Below are 18,436 nucleotides of genomic sequence, written 5' to 3' on the forward strand. Positions count from 1 at the left end.
GAAATGTTGCATCTGGTCAATCTTGCTGTATGTTTCCGAAACATGGACTATAACACCTGAACTCCAAAGAAACTGAGAAGCAACAGAAATGTGTTTTTTAGAAGAATGCTGAAAATATCATACAGAGATAGGGTAACTAATGAGACGGTACTCCAACGTGCAGATACAAAAAGTTCTTTAATGAGAACATTAAATGAGAGAAAACTTAAATTCCTGCACCATGTCATCACAAAGGGAGAAATAGAATGCCTTACGTTGCAAGGCCGTATGCCTGGGAAACGGGGAAGAGGAAGACAAAGAAGAAAATATATGGACACTGTGAAAGAACTAACAGATCTAAGTGTGCGAGATATCATTGACTCTGTGAGGAGTCATTGGATCTGGAGACCCATGATCGCCCAAGTGTGTAACGCGCAAGGCACATGCAGAAGAATTATCAATGTCAGTCTCATATGTCCAGACACTCCAGTGATTAACGTCACTTTATGGACGCACAATCAATCGTTTTAAGCTATCATACTTTATGTATTGTGTTTTGTTATTATTGTGGTCCCTTTCATTATTTTTTTTCTGTCTTGCTTTGGATCCAGATTAAGAATTATATTGTTCTCTTTTACACTTGTGTACTGGAATGACATCAAACAATTTTGAATCTTGAATCCTGGGGAAAATACCACATCCAACCTCATTATTTATATTCCATCTTGATTTCATCGACTCCTACAATGTCACCCTCATTCTCATCTGGACTAAAGACCCAGCTCCGCCAAATGTTTCCTACGACTCGGCCCTGTAGTCCAGGCAACATCTTCAGCAATCTCTTCTGCACCCTCTCCAGCTTGATAATATATTTACTACAGTAGGGTGAACACAACTGTACATAATACTCTGTGTAGCGACACCAACAATATAATGCCCATAATCCAGAACTCAATGCCCTAACTGATGAAAGCCAGCATGATTAAAGCCTTCTTTTCCGCTCTCTATACTTGCCCGTCCACTTTCAGTGACTGTACTCTTGTACTCCCAGATCGCTCTGTTCCACAACATTTGGTGCCCTGCCATTCACTAGAAAATGCTGGGAAATCAGTACATCAGACTGAAAGGACAAAAGGTAGAAGACCCAGTTCCAGAACTGAGACTGTCCAAGATGCTGCCGATCTGCTTAGAGTCTCCAGCATTTCCTCCTCTTTACTTTAAATTTCCTGCAACTGTAGTATTTTCTCCCTCTTCAATTCGATGCATAGACAGTAACTGATGGTCACCCTAAACTGTAAATGCCACCCCACACCAAACAATTTGCTAGTTCTCAGTTCATTCCGCCCCTGGTGTATTGCATTCCATACAGTCAATGCTCACAGCATCCTTTCCTCCCACTATCACTCTGTTACATTTGCTCCCTAGGCCACTCTACGCTGAGAGGCGGTGACCACAGAGCGATAAAGAAGTGCAACTCTTCTTGCAGCTCTGACAGGCTGTTACCCTGGAAACGGAGGAAATGGCTCACCCAAAATAACCGAAAAAGGAAATAACAAACTCAACTTCAGATGCTATGAGCTCCATAATGACAAAGATTAATACTGCAGTCATTTTGTAACGGTGAAACTAAAATTGAAATGTCTGCTTTTACCTTGCCACGTGCTGTGTTCAATTAAACCTCTAGTAGTCCTGTCTATATAAAAATATCCTGGAAAAGATGCAAAACAAAATTTCACAAAGAAGACGAGGTTTGAAAGAGAGATTGCTGAAATATATCATTGCGGCTTTGGGATACAGACTGGACAGAGATTGAACAAGGTGGTTGATATATATCATTGAGTTGGTGGGATACAGGCTGGGCAGAGGTTGAACAAGATGGTTGATATATATCTTTCAGGTGGTGGGATACAGACTGAACAGAGATTGAACAAGATGGTTGATATATATCATTGAGTTGGTGGGATCCAGACTGGACAGAGGTTGAACAAGATGGTTGATATGTATCATTGAGGTGGTGGGATTCAGACTGGACAGAGGTTGAACAAGATGGTTGATATATATCACTGAGGTGGTGGGATACAGACTGGACAGAGATTGAACAAGATGGTTGATATATATCATTGAGGTGGTGGGATCCAGACTGGACAGAGGTTGAACAAGATGGTTGATATGTATCATTGAAGTGGTGGGATACAGACTGGACAGAGGTTGAACAAGATGGTTGATATATATCTTTCAGGTGGTGGGATACAGGCTCGACAGAGATTGAACCAAGTGGGCAGGGGATGAGCAGATGGAGCCAGATGAGATAAGGGGATCGAGGACAATCTCTGATGATCCTCCCGCAATGCACAGATCCTCAGATGATAGAAAATAGATAGTAGATAACAGATTGCAATTTAACAAACCAGAACTAACAATAAGAACTTTGGTATATGCCCTTTTCTACTCTACACACTTTATCAATGCACCGTAGAAAGTATCCCATCCCGATACTTCACATCTTCATACGGCTACTGCTCTTCCTTTAATTGAATGAAATAGCGGAGAACTGTGGACACAGCTGAGTACATCATAGAAACCAACCTCCCCTCCATGGACTCTGTCTACACTTCCCACTGCCTCAGTAAGGCAAACAACATAATGAAAGATCCCCACAACACTGAACATTCTCACTTCTAATGCTCCATCGGGGCGAAGATAAAACAAAACAGAAACATTCCACCGGGCTCAAGGACGGTGTCCATTCTGCTGTTAGAAGCGAACAGCGTGATGAGTGGACTCCTGACCTCACAGTCTAAATCGATGAGACCTTGCACCACATATCTACCTGCACTGCACTTTCTCTGTAACCAGAATGATTTGTTTTACCTCAATGTACTGCTGCAATGTATTGATCTGTGTGGACAATACCGGAGACACGATTTTCACTTTACCTTTGTACAAAATAAAGATTCTCCATTTCAATCGTGTGGAAATATTAGACAGCCTGGGTTGCTCCTTTGGAAATTTTGGAGGGAGTGGACACTTTTCCGAGAAACCCAGATAAATGAACAAGGCTTAATTCTCTCATTAATAGGGCCAGATATCGGGAACACTGTCAGCATTTCGGCGACCCGTAGCAATGGAAAGAAGATTGAAATAAACTTCCCAGTCCCCCGAGAGGACGTGAGAGATCTGGATTTCACTGTCCTGTCTGAACTGGGAAAGATGAAACTACTCATACACGTGGAGGAGTGTCCCGAGGGTGCGATTACTCTGGTTAACCCTTGCGGTCTGCAAGAACACAACAGGCCGAACGGCCGCTTCCAGTGTGCTGCAAATATGTAAAACAATTATCGACCCCAGGCATCCATACAGGTGAAGTTTGGATCCGATACCGGGCCGGGTGATGGAGCTAAAGTTCCCCAGGTACATCTTAATGGATGGGTTCAGTCTCGGCATCACCACCTCATCCCGCTCCTGGGACCAGAACACCAGGGGCTGAGCGGCGGCTCATCTCAGGCGTTTCAGTGTGAAGGTCCCATAACCCGGACCGACCACGACAGGTTGTGTCCAGGAAGCGGGACGAGACCACCGGTTCGAGGATGTTAACGGGACTCCCTGCCCATCATCAGGTGCCCAACTTCCCCCGGGATCAACTTCCGTACTCACCGATGGGAAAATGTAGGTCACGTTTACCCGTAGTGACCGGTTATCAATACCCACCGATGAGAACTTGATCAATTGTTCCCGCAGAAAGCGATCGGTCCTCCGGCTCCCAGACGACGATCCGCTTCAACAGAGAACGGAACGAAAACCCCCGCCCATCCGGAGACTGTGAGAGTGGGGGCGGGGCCTCGGAAGCGAAACCCTCAGATGCTGCAGATCTGCGTTTGAAATGGGAGCGAGAACCTGGATCACGTGACGGGTGGAGGGTATCCCGTCTGAACCGGTGACTCTGCTCCTCGCCCCTCACACACTGCCCGATCTACAGGCCGCATTTTACATATTATTTCATATTTAGCCCAGCTACATTTTTAATATCTCCCTCTGCATCTTCGCCGTCCCCATCGCTCCACCACCCGGTTCTCAGAGTTACTGGATCAATTCTCATCCCGGTCCGACACTGAATTCCCACCCGAAGAAGAATTGTGCAGGTTTCATTGAAATCACTTTTCCGTTTATAAACACTAATTTCTATTCACATTCCCCCGGAGCCTCACTGGACAGGAACACTGAAACATCAAGTGAGAAACAGGAGGAGGTGGCCATTCAGCCCATCAAACCATCAACAAGATGGCGGCTGCTCTCCCATCTCAGCAAAATGTTTATACCCTATCCTCATTTCCTCGATCCCTTCGGTCTCCACACAACTGCCGGCCTCTGTTTTATGTGAAGACGATCACTGAGACTTCAACGTCCTCCAGGAATCAATCTGGTGAATCTCTAAAACAAACTCTCTCTTACTTGTTAGATAATCTTCCACAGAATTTGATTCCATTTCTGCAGCCCCGTGTTGTCCCAATCACTCACCTCCCACGCCTATCACTATTTCCACCTTCCCACCTCCCCCCTCACCTGGATACACCTCTCACTCCCCAGCTCTTGCCCCATCCCCACCCCTCACCTCTTTTCTCTGACTATTTCCGTCCACTCTCAGTCCAGTGGGAGGGGCTCGGCCCGAAATGCTGACGGACCATTTCCCTCCACAGATGCTGCCCAACCCACTGAGTTCCTCCGGCAGTTTGTTCTGTTGTCTGTATAACCCGTGTTAGTGTGGGGAGCGGGATTTTACACCATATTCCAGGTACAATCTTCACAAAGCCCAAATAATTCTTACGGTAATTGCCACACTTAAACACGAGAAAGCTTGCAAATGCTGGAAATCCAGAGTAACACAGACAAAATTCTGGAGAAATTCACCACAGCAGACAGTGGCTATGGAAAAGAGTAAACGGTCCACAGTTTGGACCACGAGCCTTTTTCATTCCTGAGCAGGAGGGGGAAGTGATCTGAATACAAATGTCGGGGGGGGGGGTGTGGGGATAAAGTGGGGAGCTGGAAGGTGATAGGTGAAGTCAAGTGATGGTCAGTTCAAGGGCTGGAGAGGAAAGAATCAGAGCGTTGTCAATAGGAGAAAGGGAATGAGGGGACCCAGGGAGAAATGAAAGTTCAGAATGGGGGGGGGGGAGGGGTGGGCTTTGTTTACTGGAAGGAGAATTCATTATTCATACAATCAGGTTGGAGGGGGCCCAGATGGATTATAAGATGTTGATCCGCCACCCTGAGGGCGGTCTCATCTTGGCACAAGAAGAGGCCATTGACCGGGACGTTGGAATGGGGATCAGAATTAAAATGTTTGGCCGCTGCAAAGTCTCCCTTGTGCCAGATGATACAGGGATGCTCGGCAAAATGGTCTCCCAATTTATGGCTGTTCTCACCAATGTAAACGAGGCCGCATCGGGGGCACTCGACAAAATAGATGACACCAGCAGATTCGCAGGTGAAGTGTCGCTTCAGCTGGAAGGACTGTTTTGTGTCTGAATGGAGGGGAGGGAGGAGGTGTACGGGTAGTTGTAGCACTTAGGCCACTTGTAGGGAAAAGTGGATGGAGGGAGATTAGTGAGGAGGGATGAATGAACAAGGGAATTATGGAGGGAGTGATCCCTGTTGAAAGAAGAGGGTGGGGTGGGCGAGGAAGTTGAAAATATGTTTAGCTGTAAGATCTCTTTGGAGATGGTGGAAGTTGCAGAGGCTGAAGGGGCGGTAGGTAAGGACAAGAGCAACTCTATCACTGTTACGGTGGTAGGAAGATGGGGTGAGCACGGAAGTACGGTAAATGTGACTGAGGCCTGCATCAATAGTGGGGGGAGGACTGCCGGATCCTGTGAACAGATGCCGGGGGAGCAATGAAACTGAGAAAATTTACAGGTGATAGGCCGGGAAGAGGCATCGTCGAGATTATCACGGGAATCAGTAAGTTTATAAAATATGTTGGTTAACAACCTGTCTCTGGAGATGGAGAGATCAGGAAAGCGCACGGATGTGTCAGAGATGGACCAGCTTACTCTAAATAGCTCTTGGCAGGCAAGTGTAGAGACGGCAGGAGGCCTGGCAGTCACGGATGTTGTTAGTATTTAAGGAGCTGAGTCACAGGGGTAGATTGAACAAGTTAGAAATCTGTGAAGCACAAGAGATTGTGATGACTTTTTTTATGCCACAGACCCCTACCATTAACCGTGGTGTCCGTGGCTCCCAGACTGCGAACCCCTGCCAGAGGTTTACAAAGGATACCCCTGCTTGAGGTATACAAACTATGATGGTATAGATAGCGTGAACTCATGTAGTTTTTTGCCCCTCAGGTTTGGTGAGGTCATGGATTTAGGGCAAAAAGTGGAATATTAAGGGGGAATCTGAGGAGGAACCATTTCGATCAGAATTCACGAATGCAAATTCAGGTTAAATTGCAAAATTTAAGAGAATTTTCTATGGGTACATGGATAAGGGAGGTATTGAGGGCTGTGGTCTGGGTGCACGTATATGGGCCTAGGCGGAGAATGACACTGACTAGATTGTCTGAAAGCCCTGTTTCTGTAAGGGAATGATTACGTTGTGTGTCCTATACAATTCCATTTCCCAGGAGACGTAAATCATTCCAATGTAATGTTCTAAAAATAAATGAAAATGCGAGAAACAGTCAATAGATAAGGAATATCTGTGAAGTGAAACAAAGTTAATGTTTCAGCTCCAACTCGCTGTGTCGGAATGGCTTCAAACATTTTCTGATTTGATTTCAGGTCTCCTACAACTTGAGTCACAGAGCTGAAAATGAGTGGGAATTTCCAAACATGGTGAGAAAACTGAACCAGAGGCAGAGAACCAACGATGCAAACACTGCGCAGATCGTTCCAGATAATCACTCGCACTGTGTTTTGAGATGGCCTCTCAGGTGTCTCTGGTCTCTCCGCTCCATTGTATCTGTGGCCTTTGGCTTCGGACTCCCCAACCCTGGGGAAGAATCCTTGGTGTATTTGACTGGGCATCAACGGCATTACAGACTACGTTGGGGAAAATGGCGCTGACTGCATGAGTCACGTTCCCCTCCCGTGCGCTCTAAACAATGCTTCGAGGCTCGAAACTCGAGCAAGTCACGAAAGCTACACTCTCTGAGGAGAACAACCACACAATGTAACAACAGCAGATGAGAGGACTGTGCAGAGATTCAACCCCTGTGAGGCAGCCGGGCCAGAAAACATCCCAGTCCATGTACTCCGTCAGTACGGACACCAGCTCACTGATGACTTCACGGCCATCGTCAACACTTCACTCATGTGTCTTCACTCAAATGACTACGGGCTAGCCTCTTCTTCAACGTCAACGAGACAAAGGAGATGGTTATCAACTTCAGGAGAACTTGCACCACTCACACACGTCTTTACATCAGCAGCTGTGGAAACCGGAAGCAGTTTCAAACTCCTGGGCGTGCACATCTCACACAACCCCTCATGGTCCCAGAACACATTCCACAATACTCGCTCCCCAACATCTCTACTTTCTAAAAAGGCTGCAAAGAATGGACTATGTGCAGTGCATGCGGGAAAGAGGCCGGCAACAGTCCCACCCGGTCTTGCGTATGGACCCTTTGACCCACTCCCATCAGGAAAGGCTACGTGGCATCACCTCCAGGACCAGTAGACTCAAAAATAGTTATTTTCTCAAACAGTAAGGGAAATCAACACCTCCACCCACTAACTCACCGCTCCACACCCCCATCACCACTATTTTAAATTTTCCTGTCAGTCACCATATGTCCAGACACTCCTCTTCCTATTATCATCTCATGGACATACGATCAATATTTAAAGCTATCATATGTAGTGTGTGTTTTTATAATTGTGCTCTTTATCTTCCTGTGTTTTTTTCTATTGTTCCTGCGTCAGATCCAGAGTATGTTATTCTCCTTTTCACTTGTGTACTGGAATGACATTAAATAACTTGGATCTTGAATCCGAGAGAATATACCACGACCAACCAAATTATCTATGTCCCTTCCTGATTTTATAAACTTCTACAATACCACCTCATTCTCCTGTGCTCAGCGGAATAAAGATCCAGCTTGGCCAAACCTCTGCCTATGAATAGGCCTGTAATAGCCTCACCAGTAATTTATGTAACTACAATATAATGCCCATAACCCAAAGCTCAATGCCACAACTGATGAAGGCCAGCATGGTTAAAGCCTTCTTTGCTGAACTTTCTGGAAAACGTACAATTGTACTCCCCGGTTTCTCTGTTCCACACACTCGGTGTCCCACCATTCACTATTTCAGTCCCACCATGCAACCATTTTGTAACAGAAACACTGAAATTTTAATGGCTCTATTTACCCCGCGTGTTGATTCAGTTAAACCTCTGGTAGTTTTAGCCAACAAAAAGCAATTCCTGGAAAACTCAATGAGGTACAAGGCGGAAGAAAATACTTCACAATGAAGACAACTGTTGGAAGAAACGTTGTTGATATAAGTATAGCACTGAGCTGATGAGATACCTGCTGGACTGAAGACAGCAGAGAACTGCGACACAGCTGAGCAGATCAGAGAAACAAGTCTCCCCTTCATGGACTCTCTCTGTCCTGCCCGCAGCCTCAGTAAAGCAGGCAACATAATCAAAGATCCCCACAGACCTGGACATTCTCACTTCTCACCTCCCATCGGGTCGAAGATAAAATAGAACAGAAACATAACATTAGGCTCAAGGACCGTGTCCATTCTGCTGTTATAAGCGAACTGAATATTCCCAGTGTGACGAGATGGATTCCTGACCCCACAATGTACCTCGATGTGACTTTGCACCACATATATACCTGCACCGCACTTTCTCTCTAACCACAATAATTTGTTACGCTGTTATTGATTTACCCGATTTCACCTCAATATACTGTATTGACCTGCCTGGATTTTACCGATTACAAGACTTCCACTGAACCTCGGTACATGACAAAAATAATAAACTGTTTCCCCATTTTAATTGTGCGGAATTATAAGACAGCTGGAGTCTTCCTTTGGAAATTCAGGAGGGAAACTTCATTTTCTGATAATTGCATTTAAATGAATCTGCGGCAGCACCAGAATGCAATACATAACAATATCGGACACAATGAAATGCAATAAGTATATAATTAAATAAGTAGTGCAAAAATACAACAGAAAACTAATAAACCGATAGCCCGTTTTAATCGTGTGGAAATGGTATTCGGCCTAGATTGCTATTTCTGAACTTCTAGAGGGAGGCTTAACAGAAGTTTAAAAATTTTTGAGAAGCCCAGATGATTGGAAAAAGCTGAATTCTCTCAGAAATACGATCAAACATCGGGAAACACTGGCTACGCTTAGCAGGTCATAATAGTGGAGTGGAGTCAAGAAAAAAAAAAGCCTTCAATGAGTGAACGTGACAGATCGGGATCTCACTGCCTTGTCTGAACGGACGGAAAATGAATCTACACATACACGGGGGGGGGGGGTGATCCGCAGATGCTGCAGATCTGTGGTAAAATGGGAGCGGGAAACGGGATCAGGTGACTTGTGGGGGTTCTCCTTACTGAACCGGTGACTCCGCTGATCGCCCATCACATACCGCCCGACCCATATGCTGCATTTTCCACAGTATTTCATATTGACAGCAGATACATTTCAACGCTTTGCTCTGTACACTTCCCCTTTCCGCTTTCCCTGGTCATGGAGTCAAGAGCTCATCCCCATGCCGGGCTCACATAGAATTTATACACAGAACGGAACTCTGCAGGTTTGACGTAAATCAGTATATGTTTATAAACACTAATTTCTATTCACAATCCTCCGGCCTTAATGTACAGGAACACTGAAACATCAAGTCAGAAACACCAGCTGGGGTCATTCTGCCCGTCTAACCATCAACAAATGGAGGTTGTTCTTCCATCTCAGCCACATGTTTCTGCCCGATCTTCATTTCGGCTCCACACATCTGCCGGCCACTGTTTTATGTAAAGAAGGTCATTGAGTCTTCACCGCCCTCTGTGCTGGGGACTTGCAAACATTTACCACCCTCCAAGTGAAGACATTTCCTCATCTCAGTCTCGAACAGTCGTCACCTGTCTCAGAGACTCGGATCCTCAGTTCACTCGTTAAAGATGTTTGGTATTTCAGTGTGTTCACTTGTCAGTCCTCAATTCCCCAAATGGAAGAGTTTTCGAATTTGATCGCTCTTCATTTAAGAATTCCAACAGCCTCGGAATTAGTCTGCTGAATTTTTATCGCACTCTCTGTAGCAAATACTCCCTAACCTCTTTGTCAATACTCTATGAAAATAATTTCCTCAAAATGCAGCAGGCAGGCATCAGGTCAGATAGCATTCATAGAAATGTGCAAACAGTGGACATTCCGGGCCAAGACCCACGTTTTGGACTGAAGATAAGTAAGAGGGGTTCCACAAAGAAGTAGTGGACAGGTGAGCAGCAGTAAAAGGTCAGACTGGGGAATAGGGTAAGTGTGGAAATTGGAAATGTTGATCACCAAATTGAGAAATCGATATTCATACCATGAGGTGAGGGAACACAGCCGGAAGTTAACGAGCTGATCGTCCACCGCGAGGGTGGCCTCATCTTGGCACCATCATTTGCAGCTCTGTTCTGACCCCACCACTCAGTTCCTAACCACTGTCGCCACTTCTACCCCACTGCCTCCCCCACACCATGATCAACCTCTCCCTCCCCAGCCCACCCTTATACCCACCCCTCACCTCTTTTCTCTGACTATTTCCCGTCCACTCTCAGTCCAGAGGGAGGGTCTCGGCCCGAAATGTTGACAGTCCATTTCCCTCCACAGATGCTGCACGACCCACTGAGTTCCTCCGGCAGTTTGTTCTTTGGTCTGTATAACCCGTGTTTTTATGAGGAGCAGGATATTACACCATATTCCAGGTAAAATCTCATCAAATCCCAAATAAATTTCACTTTGCCGATACCCACCACTCCAGGGATCAGTCTGGCGAATCTTCATCGTACTCTCTATAACAAATACTCTCTAACCACTTTGTTAATCCTCTATGGAATTAAATTCCATCTTCTGCAGCCTCGTGTTGCCCCAACCACTCACACCCCCACCCTTGTCACTATTTCCACTTTCCCACCTCCCCCCTCACCTGGATCCACCTCTTACTCCCCAGCTCTTGCCCCATCCCCACCCCTCACCTCTTTTCTCTGACTATTTCCCGTCCACTCTCAGTCCAGAGGGAGGGTCTCGGCCCGGAATGTTGACGGTCTATTTCCCTCCACAGATGCTGCCTGACCCACTGAGTTCCTGCGGCAGTTTGTTCTTTGGTCTGGATAACCAGTGTTAGTATGGGGAACGGGATTTTACACCTTAATACAGGTACAATCTAAACAAAGCACAAAGAAGTGAAGTCATGTCACTCCCTTACACAATAACATTTACAATAAGCACAATGTACCTGCGACCTAACCCCTACCCACTGCCGGGAATGTGGAACAATCCTTGTTCCAAGCCTGCACCGGTATCGCTTTCCTACTCCTCTGACACAACACTGCCGAATGCATTGGTGCTTCTTCCTGCGCCTGCTCTCAAGTTTACTTAGTCCATTTACTGACTCGTCGAACCCTTTTCTCGAACTATCTTTCTTCATCTCAGGAGGTCGTATATCCACTGACATCTTGTATAAACCCATTGATTCTCTCAGCTACCTGCACTATACCTATTCCATTCCTTCTCTCAGTTCCTCTGTCCCCGCCGCATCTGCTCTCAGGATGAGGCTTTTCATTCTAGAACTAATGAGATGTCCTTCTTCTTCCCCAGCAATGCTGCCCTAAACCGCATTTCCTCCGCCCATCTTCCGTCTGCCCTCAGCCCATCCACCCGCGGCTCCACAAGGGAGAGGTTTCCTCTGGTCCTCATCCACCACACCACCAGGTTCTGTGTCCAGCGCCCAATTCTCCGTAACTTTCGCCATCTCAAACGGGATAGTAGCAACAAACATATCTTTCCCTAAACCCCCAACCCCACACTCCCGCTCCCTACGCGACTCCCTCGTCCATTCTTCCTTTCCCGCTGATCGCCCTCCTTGAGGTTTTCCTTGCGAGCGTCACATGTGCCAGACCTGCCCCAGGAAGCACAACTTCCTCTTTATATTAGAAACTGTCTAATCTTGCTGTTAACATTGAGTTTGTTACAGGGCCCCAGAGTCTGCAAACAGGTGATTGTTAGGAAGCAGAAGCTGACGGTGAGAAGCTGTTTCTTGGACTTGAGTTCCGCGCTTAGTGATGTTCCCGGGGTTCCACCTATTCCTACTTGTCTTGTAGATCGATAATTTGGTTCAGAAGGTACAGGATATGGTTATTGAGTCGGCACAAATTAAGTTCAAGCAATTACATTTCTGAAAGACAGTAAGTATAAACAAACCGCAGACATTCCCTCTCCCCACTCAGAACTGACCAAAAACTGCTTCAAAACACGCAAAAGCTTGAAATGAGCAAACACTGAGGGAATGTGAGTGGCTTTAAAGAGCTGGGCTGCGGACAACACATTACCAGACGGAGTGATTACAGCTGGGTCTGACATAGGCATACCTGGCACATTCAGTCTCATTCCAATTGTTTCCTACCTTCCATTGTACAGATATGTAATGTCTAAATGACCAGTGTTTGACTAAAGGAGACTCACCAGACTTTCTGCTGAACGAATCAATGGAAACTCTGAGTCAGGAGGGTTCTGTCCAGTTGATGCTCTCAGTCTTCGGGCTGGTTCATTTGTTGCTGTTCCCTCGTTTTCAGTCGCGGTTTCCTTCCAGTTGGGGTTTTTCTTCTAATAAATCTCTCACCGCAGGTCTAACTTTAACTAGGGAGATAATAAAGCACATTAACAATACAAATGAGAGAAAAAAAACTATTTCCGTTTATCGAAGTTTAAATGTTGAAGACAAATATAACGATCTCAAAGAACAAATCTGAAATTTCCCCTCGCACTTCCCAATGTCTGATACGGGATACGAAGGAGTCATCGTTCAGTTATGGTCCGACACAAGATGTAGGAGGAGAATTAGATGATTCTGTCCATCGAGTCTGCTCCACCATTCAAACATGATTTTTATTCTTACACCATATTCCTGCCTTCACCCTGCTATTGAGCAATCGCGAACATATTAAAATCTGCCATAAATATACTCAAAGAGCAGTCTCCACCACCCTCTGCGGCAACAGTTTCCACACAGCAGCCATCCTTTAACTGAAGAGATTTTTCTCAAGCAAGGCTGCAGGCCCGGATGGTGTCAGCCCCAGGGTGCTCAAAGCCTGTGCCTCCCCCCAGCTATGTGGGGTACTTCACCATGTCTTCAACCTGAGCCTGAGTCTCCAGAGGGTTCCTGGGCTGTGGAAGACGTCCTGCCTCATCCCTGTACCGAAGACGCCGCGCTTCAGTGGCTCCAATGACTACAGACGGGGTGGCATTGACCTCCCACATCATGAAGACGCTGGACAGTCTTGTTCTGCAGCAGCTCCGGCCTATGGTTATGCCACACTTAGACCCCCTCTAGTTCGCCTACCAGTCCCGACGAGGAGTTGAAAATGACTTCTTCTACCTGCAGAACCTTGTCTACGCCCACCTGGAGAAGCCGGCGAGCACTGTGAGGGTCATGTTTTTTGACTTCTCCAGTACGTTCAACACCGTCCGCCCTGCTCTGCTGGGTGAGAAGCTGACAGCGATGCAGGCGGATGATTCCCTGGTGTCATGGATTATTGATTAACTGACTGGCAGACCACAGTACGTGCGCTTGCAACACTGTGTGTCAGACAGAGTGGTCAGCAGCACTGGGGCTCCACAGGGGACTGTCCTGTCTCCCTTTCTCTTCACCTTCTACAGCTCAGACTTCAACTACTGCACAGAGACTTGCCATCTTCAGAAGTTTTCTGATGATTCTGCCATAGTTGGATGCATCAGCAAGGGAGGTGAGGCTGAGCTCGGCTACAGTGGGAAACTTTCTCACCTGGTGCGTACAGAATCATCTGCAGCTTACTGTGGAAAAAAAAAACTAAACAGCAGGTGGTGGACCTGTGGAGCGTCAAGGCACCAGTGAACCCTTTCCATGCAAAGGGTCAGTGTGGACATGGTGGAGGATTACAAGTACCTGGGGATACGAATTGATAATAAACTGGACTGGTCAAAGAACACTGAGGCTGTCTACAAGAAAGGTCAGAGCCGTCTCTATTTCCTGAGGAGACTGAGGCCCTTTAACATCTGCTGGACGATGCTGAGGTTGTTCTACGAGGCTGTGGTGGCCAGTGTTATCATGTTTGCTGTTGTGTGCTGGGGCCGCGGGCTGAGGGTAGCAGACAGCAACAGAATCAACAAACTCATTCGTAAGGCCAGTGATGTTGTGGGGGGTGGAACCGGACTCTCTGACAGTGGTGTCTGAAAAGAGGATGCTGTCCAAGTTGCATGCCATCTTGGACAATGACTTCCAAACACACCATAATGTACTGGTTCGGCACAGGAGTACATTCAGCCAGAGACTCATCCCACCGAGATGTAACACTGAGCGTCATAGGAAGTCAATTCTGCCTGTGGCCATCATACTTTACAACTCCTCCATTGGAGTGTCAGACACTCTAAGCCAACAGGCTGGTCCTGGACTTATTTCCACTGGCATAATTTACTTATCATTACTTTATTATTCCCGGTTTTATTTTGCTATATTTCAACTCTATTCTTGGTTGGTGCAACTGGAACGAAACTTAATTTCCCTTGGGATCAGTAAAGTCTGTCTGTCTGTCTGTCTGTCTGCCTTTTGTCAACACAATTTTAAAGGTAGGCTTCTTTATTCTGAGACTGTGCTGTCAGATCACAGACTCTCTGTCTAATGGAAACATCCTCTCCATGTCCACTGTATCCAGGCTTTTCAGCATTCGGTAGGTTTATTAACCATACATCCCTCCACCACCCTCACCGTTCCTCTGAACTCCATCGAGCACAGGTCCAGAACCATCAAATGCTCCGCATTCATAAAGCCGATCATTCCTGAGATTATTCATGTGAACCTTGTTATTAACAAATACACTGAACAGATTCCCAGGAACAACAGGCAAATGGATACCAGAACAATTTAGTGCCATTTCCATTCCCAGGTTAAATCAGGTTAATTTCAGGAAATATAAACCAGTCCAGGGTGAATGTAATAAAAGGAAACTGGAATTACCAGGAACACTCAGCAGGTAAGGAACAGCTGTGGGGAAAGGAACAAATTTGACGATTCAGGTTTACACCTTTCGTCACAATTACTTCAAACATTTTCAGTTTTTACTGCAGATCTCCAGCATCTTTAGTTTCTGTTAGATTTCCACTGCCTGGCAGACGTGTGACAGTGAGGGGGAATTTACAAACACGGTTTGAACAATTATTTTACAGACCAGAAATACTCGCTCAACACCTTATAAACCTGGGCAAGTTGACCCCCCGGGTCCATTTTACTTGATCTGAAACTAGGATATCCCATGACCCAACCTCATAGTGTCACACAGATGATCCTGTCACTTACCGACGCCAGAAGCCTCGCACATCGTCCACACATCTCACAGAACGTGGTGTATTCAGGGATATACCCACAACCAATGTCCAAATGCCCGAGACTGCTGATTCATTTGGAAGGAGGAACATCGTGTCCCATCTGTACAAGTACTAAGAATTACAGCCCAAACCTCAACTCTAGGACTCCTTGTTACCGGTATTTCGGTCGATCAGAGTTCAGAAACTAACACTCCATCAACCTATGGCAGAACGGGAACCTGACGATCATCTGACTGGACCAATGATCGGGCTGGAAAGCCTGGGCGTGAGTCACCAGATACAAGCGATACGTTTCACATTGTCTCCTGCAGCTAAACTGAACACAATTTATCGTTATCTTATTGTTAAGTGAGGAGTTGTCCGGCACAATTGGCCATCATATTTTCTGTAGGCTAACAGGATTGAAATGATTTTGATACAAAATTGAAATAATAGTGCTGGAAACTTGTTTCATCAGATAGGATGTGTGGAAAGAAAAACTGTGGAAGAGCCAGTATCTGAATTGGGACTGTCCAAGTTACTGCCCGAACTGCTGAACGTTTCCAGCATTTTCTCTTTTTACTTTAAATGATGCACAACTATTGACTGATTACAAGATGTTTGTGACGGCCTGAACAAAGTTGCACAAATGTAATGCCCACATTCATTAGTTTCGCCTTCATTCCAACACAGAGCTAATACAGTCGTTACATTCACTGCTCACAAAATCCTCCCCACCCCACTATCAGTCTGTCACATCCGGTCCGGAGGCCGCTGTCTCTCACTGAGGGACCGTGACCAGAGAGCGATAAAAATGAGTACCACTCCCTGCAAGTCACATGGGCGGTTACCCTGGCAACAGAGAAAATGGCTCTCCAAAAGTGACAAAAAATAAAGAAATAACAGACTCACTTTAAATGTTGTCAAGATTAACGCTTCGCCATTTTGTAACGTTGAAAATAAAATTGTAATTATTGATGCGATACAGATTGTCATTGAGGTGGTGGGCTACAGAACGGACAGGGGCTGAACAAGATGGTTGATATATATCACTGAGGTGGTGGGATACAGACTGGACAGAGGTTGAACAAGATGGTTGTTATATATCATTGAGGTGGTGGGATACAGAATGGACAGGGGCTGAACAAGATGGTTGATATATATCACTGAGGTGGTGGAATACAGAATGGACAGTAGATGAATAAGATGGTTGTTATATATCATTGAGTTGGTGGGAAACAGACTGGACAGAGATTGAACAAGATGATTGATATATATCATTGAGGTGGTGGGTTACAGCCCGGAGAGAGGTTAAACAAGATGCGCGGGGAATGAGCAGATGGAACTGGATGGAAAAGGGGATCATCATTAGTTTTCTCTTCATTCCAACACAGGAATAATTCAGTACACACAGTCAATGCTCACAGCATCACCACCACCCCTTTATCAGTCTGTTACATCTGCTCCTGACGCCACTAACTCTCACTGAGCAACGGTGACGAGAGCGCGATAAAAATGTTTACCACTCCGTACCGGTCACATGGGCTGTTATCCTGGCAATGCAGAAAGCGGCTCTCCAAAAATGACCGAAAATGTAAACAGAGTCAATTTCAAACGCTGTGAGTCTCGTTATGACAATATTAACATCATTCAATATTGCATGTACTTATTCAAAATAAGTCTGCGAACCTTGGCTTTCATTAATTGATGTGACCCCCCGCCCCTCCGCCGCGCACCCAATCCCCCGTACAGCAATAACTTCAACCATATGCTTCCGGTAACTGTTGATCTTCCTGCACATCGGCTTGGAAGAATTTTATGTCATTCCGACTTACAAAACTGCTTCAACTCTGGGATGTTGGTGAGATTCCTCGACGGAACTGCTGCTTCAGGCCATCCCACAATATTCCAATGGGATTAGCGTTAGGACTTTGACTCGGCCATTCTAATTTTCTTTTGAAATTATTTTCTTATTGATTTACTGTTGTCTTTTGGATCATTGACTTGTTGGGTTATCCAAATTCAATTAAACCAGTTGACAGAGTGCTACCCTGACATTCTCTTGTAAAGTGTCTTGATATAAAATTAACGCATAGTTATTTTATAACGTTGAAACTAAAATTGTAATATTTGCCTTTACCTTACCTCAGGCTGCATTCAATAAATCCTCTGCCATTCTTAGGTAACAAACACTGATATTGAGGCAAAAAACTTCACAATGAAGCGACAGTAATAGTTTCAAGGATTACAGCTCAAACAGCAACTCTCCCAGGACTCCTTGCTACCAGTAATATGATGCAGTGTTTCGGCCAATCAGAGTTCAAAACCTAATACTGCGTCAACTTATGGCAGAATGGGAACCTGATGGTCATCTGACTGGACCAATGATCAGGCTGGAAAACCTGGGCGTGAGTCACGAGATACTGGGGATACGTTTCACATTGTCTCCTGCAACTAAACCGAATTCAATTTATCATGGTCTTTTTGATAAATCAGGTCTTGCCCAACACAACTGGTCATCACGTTTCCTGTAGGCTAACAGGAATAAAATGTTTTTAATATAAAATTGAAATAATAGTGCTGGAAATTTGTTTCCTCAGATTAGATTTGTGGAAAGAGAAACTGTGGAAGACCCGGTATCAGGACTGGGACTGTCCAAGTTGCTGCCTGATTTGCTGAACGTTTCCAGCATTTTCTCTGGTTACTTTAAATTATGCACAATTATTGACTGGTTACAGGATGTTTGTGACGGCCTGAACAAAGTTGCAGAAATGTAATGCCCACATTCATTAGTTTCGTCTTCATTACAACACAGAGTTAATACAGTCGTTACATTCACTGCTCACAAAATCCTCCCCACCCCACTATCTGTCTGTTACATCTGCTCCCGA

The 18,436-nt window shown here is 45.6% G+C and overlaps 1 protein-coding gene across 4 annotated transcripts in view; it reads right to left on the reverse strand.

Moving 5' to 3' along the window:
- Positions 1 to 17,821, reverse strand: part of LOC132388337 (NACHT, LRR and PYD domains-containing protein 3-like) — a 44,421-nt gene extending 26,600 nt beyond the window's left edge. For 2 of the 4 annotated variants that reach the window (XM_059960673.1, XM_059960671.1), the window contains exons 1-2: positions 17,691 to 17,821; positions 12,672 to 12,845 (exon numbers count right to left, since the gene is read on the reverse strand). The gene's annotated coding sequence lies outside the window, so the exon portion shown is untranslated. Of the gene's footprint in view, positions 1 to 1,630; positions 1,688 to 12,671; positions 12,846 to 17,685 lie in introns of all 4 variants that reach the window. The other 2 variants (XM_059960672.1, XM_059960675.1) reach the window with 2 other exon arrangements.
- Positions 17,822 to 18,436: the final 615 nt, after the last annotated feature.

This window comes from Hypanus sabinus, unplaced genomic scaffold (assembly GCF_030144855.1).
Source record: "Hypanus sabinus isolate sHypSab1 unplaced genomic scaffold, sHypSab1.hap1 scaffold_301, whole genome shotgun sequence".
In the NCBI taxonomy this organism is placed as follows: domain Eukaryota; kingdom Metazoa; phylum Chordata; class Chondrichthyes; order Myliobatiformes; family Dasyatidae; genus Hypanus; species Hypanus sabinus.